Raw genomic sequence first — 15,855 nt, 5'->3', positions numbered from 1 at the left:
ATTCACAAAGGAGGACTGATTGCTGCGGCGAATAACTTGAATTAACGTAGGGGTAAACGAAGAATGTGTTAAAATAGATTAGCTCCTGTTTCTTTGGAAATATTTCGCTTCCCTGCGTCCGCTACGAATGTATAAAATTTGCAATCCGATTACAGTTACGCTCTCCAAGTAAATCATAGAGCCTTTGACATAGTAAACCCATGCTTCGTTACGCAGCCACGCGTGGGTGTACGTTTATATGTGCGCATGTCTGTGCGTGTTTGTGTGTGGATGTGTCTTACTTCACCGTATTGTACGGTAAAGGTCAAGACAAAGGATACTCGACGTGTGAATATCCTTGGTTACGCAACGAATCATTTTCCTTTTTTAAATGTCCGACTCGCGGCTGCACGCGCTAAAAGCTGAATCCATCGGCGACGGTCAATTGTTTGTTTCCTATTTCGCGGACTTCCGAAGTGCGAACAACTTAATTACTCGAATAAAGAATGCGATTATGAGGACACGATAACGCTGAGAACAAGCTCTTACAACTCATGAAATATGTACTGTTACACATAGTTGATAATTTTGTTACGACTCTTCATATTTCTATTTAATATTCTTATCTAGTCATTTCAATTTAACAAACATTCCTATGGGCTAAAGCGAAGAGGCTGTAGCGGCAAAATCTAATACAATGCATGTAGAAGGGAAAAGTAATAAATAATATATACTTTAGACAGAAATATAAAATATATAGTACAAGAAATATAAATAATATCATAGTATAAATTTATACTTCATTATATTACACTTTTTATTCTTTATATATTTCTTATGCTTCTTATACTTTTTACATTTCGTATACTTCTATTATAGAATTAGATTTAAAATTGTTGTGTTTTCTGAAACACATTTCGACCGCCGTACGCAAAAAGCAACTCATGAGGGTAGTCGTCAACGATAAATAAAAAGTACGAAGGCTAGTACCTCAGCAGATGACCGATATGGGCCTGGAATTCATGATTCTATGTAAGTAAAAAGTAAACATTTAAAAGTAAGTTGAAACTTTCAACATGTTTTTTTTTTAAACTGCATTTTCAATATCGGTGAACAGGATATCTCGAAAAGTACACTTTCGATTTGGACGAAATTTTTACAGACTCTTTTATAAACAAAAAAACTTGTTCTTTTACGAAGGATTTTTTTCTGTTGAGTATTTTGATTTTCTTTGCCTAAAAGCTAATTATTTTGAATTAAAAATCAAAATTTTTACCTAGAATTATTGCTATTTTGTAAAATCAATATTTCGGAAAATCCTTCGTTCAGCGAAAAAAGAATATCAACATAAGAAATATTTTGGATAATCGTGGGCCGAATGAAGTTATCCATTGCAAAGTACGTATTTTTGGAAAGTCCAAAGGAGAACTCCTTTAATTTATTATTAGTAATAAAAAGGAGAACTGCTTTAATTTACAGTTAGTAATAGAAAGCGTATTTTTTCAAGTCCCAAATGTTTTAAGGATAAAGTTCCCAAAAGACACCGCTCCTTAAAACTCCTAATTAAGCATGACCCCTTAAGAAATGAATCTCGTTAAATTAGGCCCTTCGATGACTTTCATAACTTAGTCTCTACGATTATATTATATTACCACAAGACACCGATTTAGGGCATATTGAGAGAAGAAATGATCATTTTGAAATAACAGGTGAATTCGATGAAACTGTATATGTAAATAACTTTTTAGCAGAATCTAGTTAAAACACTGAAAGATGTAAACATTTTTCAACTTCTCAGGGATTTTGGTTGAAACTCATGGAAAACTGCGTATTATCATTATCTTCAATAGCTTGCAGCTCGTAACATAGAATTTTCAGTACAGATACATGTAGCTAAGTTTCCAAGATTCGAAATTAAAAAACGCGTGATTCTTATTTTGTTTTGTTCCTTACAATTGTAATATTAACAAAAATTGTAAACAAACCTGGTAAACAAGTGAAAATAAGATTTATTTGTTATTAGTAAAAAATTATTTTATTTTACCGACGCAAGTCACTGTATATGTTACAGTAACTTTTTATTTGGAAAATTACATTTCGACCAACATTTTAGGAGAAATGGCACTGTGCGATGGCGGGTAGACATTAGAGTGACGAGGACAAGCAGAGTCCGGTGTATTCACTAGGGCCGTCGAGAAAAACCAAAGAAAAGGTCCGAAAGAAAACAAGGATATTTCAATTACATTGACGTGCGCCTAGAAGGGTTTCGTACATACATAGGCGCGGAACTGTGTTGAGCCCTAACGCCTATCTACCATCCTCCTTCCTGGCCAGGACAGAGTGGTGGTCTTCCCCCACTTTTGAGCCGCACGGTTATTCTTCCCTCTCCACGACAGGTAAATCCTTCGTCCTTCCTCTCACCTTCGGGACTGCCCTTCTACTCGTTCCTCCACGGATCAGTTCCCCTACCTACCGGTGCCCAGTTATGTTGTCGTGGCGAACGTTGCTGGGACGACAATTCGTTTGAGCATTCGCATCGCGAGAAATCGTCCATTGTTTTTCTTCATTTTTTCATTCACCTGCCACCAGCGATTCGAACCGATAGATCGGGACGTGCGACAGTGCGTGGATCGGTCGTGAAAAAAAGCGGTTAAAGCGAAGTTCTTCGGATATTTCGCGCATTTTTCCGCTCCGCTGTCTTGGGTACCATTTACATTCCATACCCATGCGTGGTCTCCGGTGCTAAGGATCCAGTGATCTCGATCTCGCGGGAAAAACCGCAAGGACCTTTTCGAGGATCTAGGTGATTTTTTTTTCTTCGTGGGAACTAAAAGTTCTCGGAGCGGGGACCTCTTCGGCGAGCGGGCATGCGGCGAGCATACGAGCTGATGGAAAATGGACATTAGAGAGGTATGTAAAGGTGCAGAGAATCGTGGAACGGGTATTTGCCCGGGCCTACCATATTGGAGACGGTCATTAGGATAATTGAACGGGGATAACTTTTCGGACGCGATCCGTTTCCTGCCGTTAGGGGCTTCGTCGCTTCCTTTATGGTCCGTGAGAGAGCGGACCCACCTTCTGACAGGTGGAATGCGGGGACCAACATAGCCGTGGGGCCTGACAATCGCGATCGCAGCGACGCGGAGCGACTCGTTCAGGTATGTGGCTCTGCGTTGCTTGCGGACTCCTGTCTTTCGTCTGGGCCGCAGCTCCTGCTGCTGCGGTTACGGCGATTCGCCAAAGAATTCGAACATTCGTGATTCATCCAGTCCGGATTTTATGCATTTCTAGTATGTACGACAGTTTCTTGCAATGCTCCATGGCGTCCCGGCATTTTTACCGAGCTATGAACCGGATAGAAAGTTCGATCGGGTAAACAGTTTTGTTTGATACTGGTTCTCGACAAATAAACTGTCTAATTATTAGTATCTCTATATGTGTTCTTGGAATTTTGTGTTCAGATGACGATACAGAAATTGTAAAGATTTCAGCGTTCGGTAGCGTTGTTCTAGTACTTTTAACAGCGTAGATAAAGTAAACATAATTTTGTGACACTGATTCTTGAAAACCAATCAACCTAACTATTAGGGTCTCTAAATGTGTTATTGCAATTTTGTGTTTCGATGACGATATATTCAACAAGAATAAATTTTGAAGATTTAAGTGTCCAGTAGCATTGTTCTAGAATTTTTAGTAACATAGATCATAGTTTCTTTGAATGCTCGATTATGTCTAGGGTATTGTTTTGTTTGAAATGGTCTAGGATCTACGATGAAAACCTAGTTACTAGATTTTACGGTAGATTTTACTAGATTTTTGTTTTATTTTAGTTCTTGAAAAATATACCATTTAATTATTAATATCTGTTAATTTGTTATTTATATTCTGTGTTCAGGGGGCGGTATACTCAAAAACTTGATTAGGTGTAGGTATTATATTTAAAGCATTAGTTTAGTAGCATTTAGTAGTTCTAGGAGCATAGATGATAGTTTCTTCGAATGTTCGATGATGTGTGCTGATTTTTATTTTATTTGGGACCGCATAAGGATTTCGCTAAAGTAAACCCAGTTTTGTTTGGTCCCGACTTTTATGAAGTGGTAAATCATTCTTCAATTATTGGTATATTTCTGTTAGAAATAAATATTTAAAAAATTACGAAGATATAGTGTTAAATTCCATACTATATCTCGATCAGATATCGATTTAAACGAACTTGTTTTACTAATGTTTTTAACATGTTTCGATTTTGATTGGAGTTTATGGAAGAATAAAACAATTGATTTTTTTATTTTTATGTTCTATTGTAAGTCATGGGCGTTATCATTTGTGATCACCGAAGATTGGATAGGGAATTGAAACCCTGAAGAACGTTTCTAATATATCTAAAAAGAACAAATTTGTGCTTAATTTCGTTAGAATTTTAATTTTCATGCATCTTGTATGATAGCATTTTCTTCTTTTCTTATGGAAGTATATGAATATTTAATGTTTTACATTCATATGCGACGTGTCCTGTACGTCATACACAAAATCTCTTGTTATAATCGATTGAAATTTAGTTCCCTGCTTATTCAGATCAGAATTCTTAAACGATAGTAGTATAGTCAAGAATTATTGTCTCTTAATAAAAAGTAATAGTAAAGATGTACCGTGATAGAATTAACGTATATAGGTTTTTTCAATTAAAGAAATAATTATTAGATGCCGATATAAATTTTTATGTAACACATCAGTTTTCTGGTTTCGTATATTGAAAAACTGTGAAGCTGGAACTAAGAGTTAGCGATAAAGTGAAAGTAAAAATTGCTATGCAAAAAAAAGTTGTAGGATTGTGTAAGATTATCACATATGGTTACTTCCGTGTCGTTCGTCTTATTTAGCTGTTTGTCATTTCTAAAATTTATCTTTGAACCGTCATTTGTAATACGTAACAGGTTGCCAATATACGGGGTGAGCTACTAATTAGTCCCCACCATTTTTCAGCCTCTTCCAATGATCTGACAAAAATATCTTTTATCAAAATTAATTAGTATTTAACCGACAAGAAATTACAATATTTTAAATATAGAAAAAATTGATTTTCATTAAAAAAAATAAGATCACCGTTATATTTTTAAATTGAACTAGTTGATTTTGACTTCAACGTAAACAATCTTTGAATTGTGAATTATCTATGTATTTATAATATCAATTTAATTGTTATAATGTATAAGAATCTAATATTATTGACGTACTCCTATACTTCGAGAAATATTCAATATTTGTTGCAACGTTCGATTATCTTTTTCATATTAATGAATAAAATAGCTGATCTTGTTACAGAACAGTATTTCTTTCTACATTTCACACGTTTGTTTTTAAACGATTGCTTACTTAAACTAATATAGCTATTTAAACTAAGATCTGGAGTTTTGTTTAAATCAAAATTTGTACTTTCAACCACATACACATTATTTAAATTATGCCTTTTACTTTATAATAATGGGAATTCTCTTTTATCTAAATCTTTTTGCTTCAATAAGAGAAATTTTTTCTTAATTAAAGTTTTTATTTTCACGAATTTAGGACACCGGTTCTCATGGAAAATGTAAATTTTCATTCGAACCTATAACGTGTAAAACATTGTTTGAAAGACGTTTTATGATCGACGCTTCATATAATTATGCTATTAAAAAATGTTATAACTCTTCCGACTACAGCTGTGTAACTTCTAAAATGGTACTGTTTATTGTCACGCGTGAATAACTTATTGTATTCTTAACAAACATTAACTGAAATTACAATAATTAAATTTCGAGGGAATTCTGCATATTGGATATACGTTGAAAAAAACAGAGTGCTTTCTTGAGAGATAAAATTTCTTGATAAATAATTTCATCTGCTATCTTTGTTCAAGATACTCAAACTGTTAGCATTTTAAGTCTTCCCATTATTTTTATGCAACCCTTATGTAAACTTTCCACTGTTCTTAACACAAAGACGCTTAGAGTATGAAAATGTTTTAGGTCCGCTTGAGGAAAAAGGGGTCATTTTGAATCTATGTAAATAAAGTGCAATAGATATAAACGTTTAGGCTACATTTATTTATACGACACAGTTAAACAATACATTTAGGTATCTGTTGATGTAAAAATAAACTATAAAAAAACATCTCAGATCTTTGTGATTATCGAAATAGAATAATATCTGTTGCTTATCTAATTGAAATTGTTAATACCTGCAAAAGAACATTGCTTGAACAAGAATACATGTTTAAAATTCTATGGACATTTTTTGATTCTCCCTTAAACACGCTAGGGTTAATAAAGCCTTCAGGGCTACATAAACATTATATTCTTCCACAAAAAGGCCTTTGCAGAAAGAGAGAGAGAGAGAGAGAGAGAGAGAGAGAGAGAGAGAGAGAGAGAGAGAACGGCTCTGGAATCTTGGAGTAGGGGCAGAGCTTTTTGCGTAACCCGAATAAAAAGGTTCGAAGGATGTCTGAAAATGCAGCATCGGATGCGTCCTCGTTTATGCGTACAACTACCCGGTTGTTTATTTATTCGAGCGCCTTAACCACTTCGGTACGAGCGTCGACTATAGTCGACGGCCACCGATGAACACGCACAGCCGAGTGTCGACTATAGTCGACGGCCGTGATATGAACGCACACGGCCGAGCATCGACTATAGTCGACTATAGTCGACTGCCAAGAACTTTTGCCTTATCTCTACAAATGCAGTGTTTACGTCCAGAAATACACATAAATAAGCTTTTCTCGTCAAAGATCTGTAAAAGAGCAAAACGGATTCACTGTCGATGCACGAAGTAGCATGCGCATGGTGAGTGCCGGCTGTGGGCACAGTTTCGTGGCCGATGCGCGCCGTACCGAAGTGGTTAATGATATTCGTCTGGTACCAAAGAGTTCCCGAGGTCCTATTTGGATCAACATTGGACAGATCGTTTTACGAGTTCCCGTGGTCAGCGAGCACGATCGTGTCTAACGCGTTAACGTGTATCTAAACAGGACACGTAACGTGTACCCTAACTTCAAGTAGTCGGCACTTACGTGCGAATTATCTTATTCATATAAGCGACTACCGCAGGCTCAATAAAGGGAGAGAATGATTTCCCGAGTACAGTGCCTAAAATTTCCATAAAGCCACCTTATATTTTGGTAAAGTACTATAATTATACTATAGAAACGAATAGGTAGTATATAAATAGAATTTTAGGATTAATAAAAGAAAACATAAAACACCCAATTTTGTTTTTACAGAGTAGAAAGATTTCAGAAAAAAACGTGTAAAAAAGAAAAATTGGGGGTTGGTTCCATATAATAATAACCTGTGATAATAGCTAAAACGAAAGGATTCGTACAAAAGACTAATTTTTTAGACAAGCTTCTAAAGTAAATAATATCAAGATTAACAAAATCTTCCATTTCGTAATTAGTACTTAGTATTAGAAAATTCGATTAGGCACTGATAAAATTAAATTACAGAAAATTTCTGCCTTCGGTAAATAACCACACTTTGTTCACAACAGTTCGTAACTCAAAAATAGAGTTATTATGATTTTGAAATTGCCATACATTTTTATCGATATCATTTCTGAGAGCTCATCTTCTATTGGATTTAAATCTGGTAAGTTGGCAATGCCAAAAGCCAGATATTTTTGTCGTTTAATTAAATACTGATTCGGTTGTCTCGATATATGTTATTTAGAAATCGTGACTCATAAATTGTTATTTATAGACGTAAATCGTACTAATAAATACCGGCTTAGGAAAAGAAAGTAAAGTTGCTACGGGTCGTAACTTTGGTAGAAAACACTAACCCGTCGAAGAATCGTAAAATGAATTCGACACAATATACGGTACTATTGAAGATGGCTTTATTGAAATATCAAATGGCTTTATGGAAATTGCAGACATTGTGCGTCAGGAAGCCCGAGTTGCTAAGAAGCGCTTTTTCTTGAATTTATCGATACGCTTACCGGTTCTGCCGCTTAATTAATCATCTTTATGCAGCTTTGGAGGCTCGATGTGATAAATATGACTTTCACTCGGCTGCACTACTTTCACCGGACATCTTGCACGGAAGGACATTTCACAACGAAAGATTCCTGATAATCTTGTCTCCGTCCGTGGTGTATTAATACAAAAATTTCCAGAGGGCAAATCTGAGCAAGCATGTTAGAGCGAGTTGCCCTAATGTCGAATGTCTTTCTTAAAATTTTTTTATTTTATGATACGTATTAATTTGATAACATAATTATAGAATTGACACTGGTCATTATTATTACCAAGGTCCTTATTTTCCATATTTAATTTTGTTTCTTGTTTCTAATATTTTACTGTGTCCCAGCGAATTCATGGTTTAGACTGTTCTGTAAAACAAACGAAATCTAGTAGAATTTCACTGAAAACTAATATCTTTATTTAATTAACGTATGTAATTATTATATTTAAATATATTTAAATAATGTATTCTAGTTATTAATTATTTATGATGTAGTAGTATATCTACATTGTATACATTTTTCTTCTATATCAGAGATCACTGACTTTCCAAACTGTTTGCTTTTTGAATTATTTCATTAAAGATGTTCTATACATAGTCTATTCGGAACATCGCTGCCCTTAGGTGTCTCCAAAAATATCGTGTAAATGTTGCAGGAAATCCTGGAACTACATTTTCATAAGTTTTGTAAGAACTTAGATGTTTGCAATTATTGAAATAGAATAATATTCATTGCTTATCTAATTGAAATTGTTAATACCTGCAATTAGTAAGCTGTATCAAACTTCTCAACGATGAAAATACGTAAACGAAAATCGCATTCATTGAAATAGTTGGACAATCTTTCTTTATCAAATTGACATCGTTAATATTAGAGCGACACGGATAGTAATCAGTGGATTGTAAAAGATGAAAAGCCTAAAAATTGTAAGCTGTAATTAATCTACATTCTGAAACGCATTAGAAAGTATGCAATGAAAATATGGATCGAAAAATGCTTCTTGAAAGCATGATCAAGCGCTGCCTGTGCTACTTCTTCTTAAAAGACTTTTCTAAGACGCGAAAAATGTAATACAAATTAATATTTACCCGACTCTCGCCTGTCATACTTATTCGAAGATAAAATCACCGGATGTCGTATACAGTAAGAAACTACACGTTTACGAGATTACAGTTTACGAGAACACCAAAGGACTCGTTTTATCGAAACGCTTTTTCGGCACAGTTAGATCCGATCGAGTCATCCAGAGTAATCTAGATCGTTCCACGTTTCGCGTAATGTCGTTAGGAAGATAGATCCCGTAAAGTAGGACTTCGCGATAACGACCCACGCCTTAAAGCACCACGCGTATCTTGCTTTCGTTTATCGAACATCGTTTTATCATTCATAATGATCTATTTTCATATCCGCGTTCATTAGAGCGCTGCGTTCACGTTGTCCAGCTTCAGCGTCTTCCATGAATCTTTCACGATTTCTTCGAATGCAGAATATGTAATTCTTGATTTTCAATTGAAATCTCTTGGCCAACAGTTGACTGAGAATCTAATTAATCTGATAATTATGACGCGGACGTTTATGCAAATTCCGACTCTGACCGTTCGTTTTGCGAGACCTAGAAAGTGTCGAAGATATTTCTTGTAGCATGTCAAAACTAGAACAGATCAATATTGCAAATTATGTACCACGTGTTCTTTTTAAAACTTTAAATCTTCATTTTGGAATAAATATTAAATATGCAAATTATTCGACTTCAAGGGGAAAATACTACTCCTTTATTTATTTGTTGCTGTTATTCATTGCTTTGAAGATTATTTGAAGCGTATGTATGCTTATCTTGTAGAGCAGGCTTTATGTTTATTACATCCTTCTTTACTATTTTAGCTTTAATTAGATTTACTTATATTATTGTTATTACATTACTTATTATTGTAAATGTTATATTGCATACCAACAGCATTATATTATCTTCTTATGGAATACCCCAAAATCTTCTGAAAGCCATAACTTTACCCTTGACTCATCCGCAATCTCTATCCTTGTCTCCACCCTTTGCCCCGCACGCCATTTTCAAAACTGCGACTTTATCCATATAATTTTCTAAAACCCCACCATTCAAGTTAGAACAGTACAGATTCCTTCAAAACGTGCACCGAAACAGTACAAATCTCTTAAAAACATGCGCTTAACGTAATACCGACCCTCGGATTTATTTGCATCAACACGCTCGCAATTCATCATTAAAATAAAAGAAGCTCAACTCTTTGCATTAGAGGGCTTTGGAGCGGAGCCCTCGAGTTTGAACATAGAATTTAAATAGTCCCACTCTGGAGTCTTCGAATGCAAAAGGTTATAATACTTTTTACATTATTACATTACTTTATATTGAAAAAATTGTGAAAAAATGTGATTACATCATAACCTGTACATATTTTCCTAAGATATATAAAATAAAATGACCTTCAAAATAACATTCGAAGTGATTAACAACAACAAAATAAATTAGATAGCCGTTTTTGCCCTGTGAAATCGAGTGACTCTTATATTCAACATTTTTAAATGAATATCTATTTAGAAATTCCAAATGAACATCCTGCATATATGCAGATAATAATTATTCGTTATTGGTAGGAAATGATTGTTCCTCATTACTTCCAATAATTTATTAGTAATTGATTTGAATGCAGTATCATCGATTAAAAGCGTGATATTTTATCACAAGAAATAAAAATTTCGCAACCTTTCAATTAGCGAACGATCAATGCTTCTGTGACGAAAGATAATCATTTTTATAAAGCGCGATAATCATTATCTAGAATGATGCAGGTAACTTAATTTTACATCGTTTGCGTATCTTTTTAAACGAAGTAATTTCTTTATCAGTGGTATTGCAATTCATACTTTACTACTCTTTATGAACTCGTTTTCGTAGCATGCTTGTCTCCAAGGACACGGCGTTCTTATTAACCATATTATCATCAGCTATTCTTCGTATTCACGTCGTTTTTATGCTCGTCAAGATTTCTTGCCTCCCTTGCGCATTTCAAAGCCGGAAGGTTAAACACACGAGTGCATGTAACAGGTCGCTGTAAATAAAAGGATCTGTGTTTGGATATCAGTCCTCGTAGCCGTCGCGAAACTTTTTATTTCAAGGCCTCGCTTAACAAATTGGAATATCCGAGCATGACCGTGACAAAATGATGTTGAATCAATAATAAAGGACTTTAACGTGGCCTGAAAATATATTGGAATCTTCCACTTTGTTCGTCACGTATCTGTATATGTATTTCTCAGTTTTACTATATATTTTAAGATATATTATATTACTTATTCTAGTGCACCAGTTGCAATACATGTAATCGACACAATGTTAAACGTTAAAGTGGGGTCAACGATCTATATTAAATACCTTTCATTGATGAAATCGTGGTCAAGTATTTTCGTACACGAAATATTATACTCCATATGCAAGAGTTAAAATATAGAATGTTTTTGAAACTATTATTGCATCGATATATTCATATACCATGCATTATTCATCGCATGTACATTCATAGAGTAATTATCACATCAAACTCCTTGAAGTCGATCAATAAACAACTCAATCAACCAGTGATTCTATATTATACATTTCTTCGTGCATCATGCGATAAATCGATGCTCATGTAAAAAAATATGTACGAAGGTTGATAATAATTACCGCTCTTATAATTCGCGATTTCTATTGATTACCTAAATGTTATAGTTAAGTTATTGTATATAATTTATTCCCTTAATCGATTATATTAACAAGCGACCAAATCGTATATTATTTGACTGGTCAATGCAATTTCGAATGTAATCTTGAATACAATCTTGAATGCAATCTTGAATATTGCAATGCGATAATAATTAGCAAATGCAAAACCTTTGAAAATTGGCTACTTTGAACTAATTAAATGTTCTCTAGATGTGAAGATAAAGAAGCTGTTATGTTTTCAAGATTGGTACAATTCATTGTAGAGAACAATTGGCAAGTTGACATTGCAGAGATCATTGCGGTGGTTTTCAATTTGACATAAATAATTACATAATCGGAAACGTACCATCTGCGATATTAAAAAACATAATACCCAGAAGAAATCTTGTTAGCTCATTTCTCGTTGTGCAACACAAACGTCACATTTTTTTAGGAATGTTCAAAGCAATCGGTGATTAATACCGACCACGTATATTACATAATGATCAGCAAACCATTAATTCAAAGTCTGTCAGAAAATCGGAACATTTATCAAGTAGGAAGCAAGCAATCGTGTCTCACAGAAAAAGGATACTAGGAACGATGTAACAAACGCGTTCAAACTTGTTACAACATTGATTGGGATTTTACAAAGAACAACAATTGTGAAATCTAAAAAGTTCTATTTCCTTCGTAATCGATTAAAATCATCGATGAATAATACAAATCTATTATTAGCAATATCGGATACACAATTGTAGGAAAAAAAGTATGGAATAAATATCTGCTTTTTATTCATAAACGATGGCATATCTCGTTAGCACGAAAGTGCGAAACAATCGCTTCCTGCCTCCTAAGGCGATATTATCTTCAGGTGTCTGATAAAGTTCGTCACGAAAGATAAACAACAATCGTTTAAAGTACTCGGAATTAGAGTCAAGTGTTTTCAAGCCACGTTCCTTCGGATTCGATAATGAAAAACCAATATCAGCTGTTGTCAATTGTTTAGTATTAGATTTACACAGCAGTAAAAGCGAACTATTTTACATTAATTTGAAGAAAATAGTAATATCTTACAATAAAATATTATTGAAATGTTATTAAGATTATGATTTCAATAAGCCCAACGTAAAAACTCGAGATCCGTCATTTTAGAGGGCTCTGCCAAATCCAGCATTAATTATCAAAGATTATCTCTGGAGAGCCACTCACGTATTTCGTTGTTCTTCACGGAAATTGCTATTATGATCGATGACATTCATGATGGCGAAGGTCATCCGAACTTCTTCAATTGTTGTCCGTGGCACGATACAACACGAAACTGTGTACAATAATTCCCCTCTCTGCTATCTGATAGGGCCTGATTTAAATGGGTTGGAAAGATCGTGCGATGATTAGGCGTTTATGTCAGTTCTGAATTCATTATTCACTTAATACATACCAGACCAAAAGAGTTTCTTGCATGTAATTGCGATCTCTAATCGATGCCGTATTTGATATTGTATATAATAATTTATAAAACTTTAATTAAACTCTGTTCACAATTCGATGCAATCAGTGACATAAAAAAAGAAGTACATATTTTATTTCGATTATGTAAAACTAATTTAAAAGCTAAATTATGGAGATAAATACTTTATTTTGACGATCTTAGAGCTAACTCAGTAAAAAGATGAATTTCAATTAGAATCGCCGAATAATATATTCACGACAAAAGTATGAAAATGGGATTCGAAACAATAAATGCACAGAATAAATTTAAAAATGCTGTTAGATTTTATCTAAATTATTAAAAATGTTGAGAATGAAAACAAATCTTCGTTCAACCTCTGTATTTACTTTGTATGGAATTTTACTTTACTCTTATCGAATTATCATTTTCACGAAGTAGTCTTTTAAGGAGACTATTTACAGACATTATGAACAACGATCTATTTTTAGAAAAAGTTCCATGATCAATATTAAAAATCATTCCAACGGAACCAATTCCACGTGTTACGGAGATATCGTTATCTTGAGATCGGTGATTCCCGGCTGTAAACGCGCGGGGTGGCACGCAGTTTGTTGAAATCCGTATACCTGTTATTCTTCTTTCACGTTCGCGTCGCGATCGCTTTATACGTTCATGAATCTGAAACCGTCGCCGGCGATGTTTGTTAAAGCGGTCGCGCGTGTGTGGCAGCAGCCGCTAAACCCGACGATCGTGAACTTTAAGGAGAAGTCATGACTCAGTGTCATCCAAGAGACCTTCCAATTTGGCTAATCGTCCTACGGGGTCAACTCGATTACGCGAGGTTACGCGTCTGGCCAAGAATTTCTGCTCGTCTTTCTTTCCACGTATTCCTTCGCCTCGTCTCTATCCCGGTTCCAAAGACCCTGACCCACCATCGTTTCCTGTCTATCACGAAAGTCACTATACACTGGCTTCAAGAAACATGCGCTCGCTAATTTTCCGATTTCCGAAAGGTCGTCGTGATTTATATCGTTACTCCTTCGTAAGAGATGTCATATGACTATATAGACCAGAACACATTTTAAAGTTTCAAGCATTCCACTTTTACAGTTAATCGTTTACTTGTTTTTTATATATATCTTCTAAATTTTCTGCGATTTTTATTGTAATTAAATTTACTGTACATTTGAAAATTGAAAAGTTTCCTTCTGCAACGACTTTCTATGATACATTTGACTTCCCTCAGAAAATGATGTATAAATATATACGTATATGTACATATATACAATATGTTTCGGTCTATGATTTTACGGTTTCGTATTCTCTAGTCCAACAAAAGGCATTGTTTTATTCATTGTGTTACTAGCCATTGGTTTCAACGTTTACTTGTAATTGTATTTATCGTAAAGGAGGTCATAAATATAATACACTATATTTTCAATGTTTACTTGTGATGTAATGTAATCTGCAATACATTAGATTCGCGGAAATTCTTTCGTCTTTTCCTTGTACACCGCTAATTCTAGTAATTACTATACGCTAGAAAACTTCCACAGACGAACATATGTTAAAATGAAAATTCATTAAAATTGACACTCCTATTTTAATATAATAGTCTCGAGTTTATTATATTTGCAATCAGATATCCTTTAGAGTTGAATATTCACTCTTCGTTAGTACATGTCGTGAATGAAAAGAAGAAAAGGATTATATAAAAATAGATTTTATTAAGTATTATTAAAGATAGAAACTGTTATTAACATAAATCTTTAATTACAAAGACTGTTTATTCGACGATAAATTGTTCATTTATATGTCAATGTTGAACTCGATGACAAACATAACTTCACAACTTTATTCCTCCAGTTCCTTCACAAGATCATATATTATTGTTGTTAAATAAGATAAGTTTAACTATGTTTGTGTTTTTAATTCATCTCGATGTTGTTCAAATTTAGTTCCACTATGCTTTTTCTATTATATTTAACCATGTCGAACCTCAGATTATATGCAAGCTTTATGCAGCTGTACATACTTTTTCCTGATTACTAAATACATTTCTGATAATTTTGTTATTTACCTCACACAGTTATTTTAAAGGTAAAACTGGTTCAGTTTAATCGTGCAAAGTTATTTTTAATATCCATCTTGTTTTAACATATCCTCAATTTACTTATTGTTTCAAAAGTTTGAAAGCATACTGAATGAAAATATCACGAAGACAATGCAAATTCTCATTTTTTTATCAAAATTTCTTTGTGTAGATCATGGTTGAAGTCGAAGTAGTATTCCGTTTTAAAAGATCATTTGTTTTATTTGCTTTTTTTCGAGAAGAAACACTCGTAAGAATAATAAAGTTAGAGAGGTTTAAAGTTGATTACTACATATGCAATTTAAAGAAAATTTTATGTACATTTACAAAGTTATTCCGTTTTGAAAGATGCGCGAATATTAATGCGAGTCACAATTTTTGAAAATAACTTTTTAACAATTCTCTGTTAAACCAATCTCTGTAACATTCAAACAAAACTCAAATCGCTCAGCCCAATTATAAGAAACTTACGTTGCTTTGAATCGTATGCGTCTATGAACCATAACATTCCCATAATTTGGCAGCTGGCGTTCCCCGGGAGTAAGATGTCACGAAGTCGGCTCGAATTCCCAGGATCTATAATGGCGGCGAATGCTAACGGTTCGATAAAAC

This window comes from Augochlora pura, chromosome 3, assembly GCF_028453695.1.
Source record: "Augochlora pura isolate Apur16 chromosome 3, APUR_v2.2.1, whole genome shotgun sequence".
Classification (NCBI taxonomy): Eukaryota; Metazoa; Arthropoda; class Insecta; order Hymenoptera; family Halictidae; genus Augochlora; species Augochlora pura.
This window is presented reverse-complemented; position numbering follows the sequence as displayed.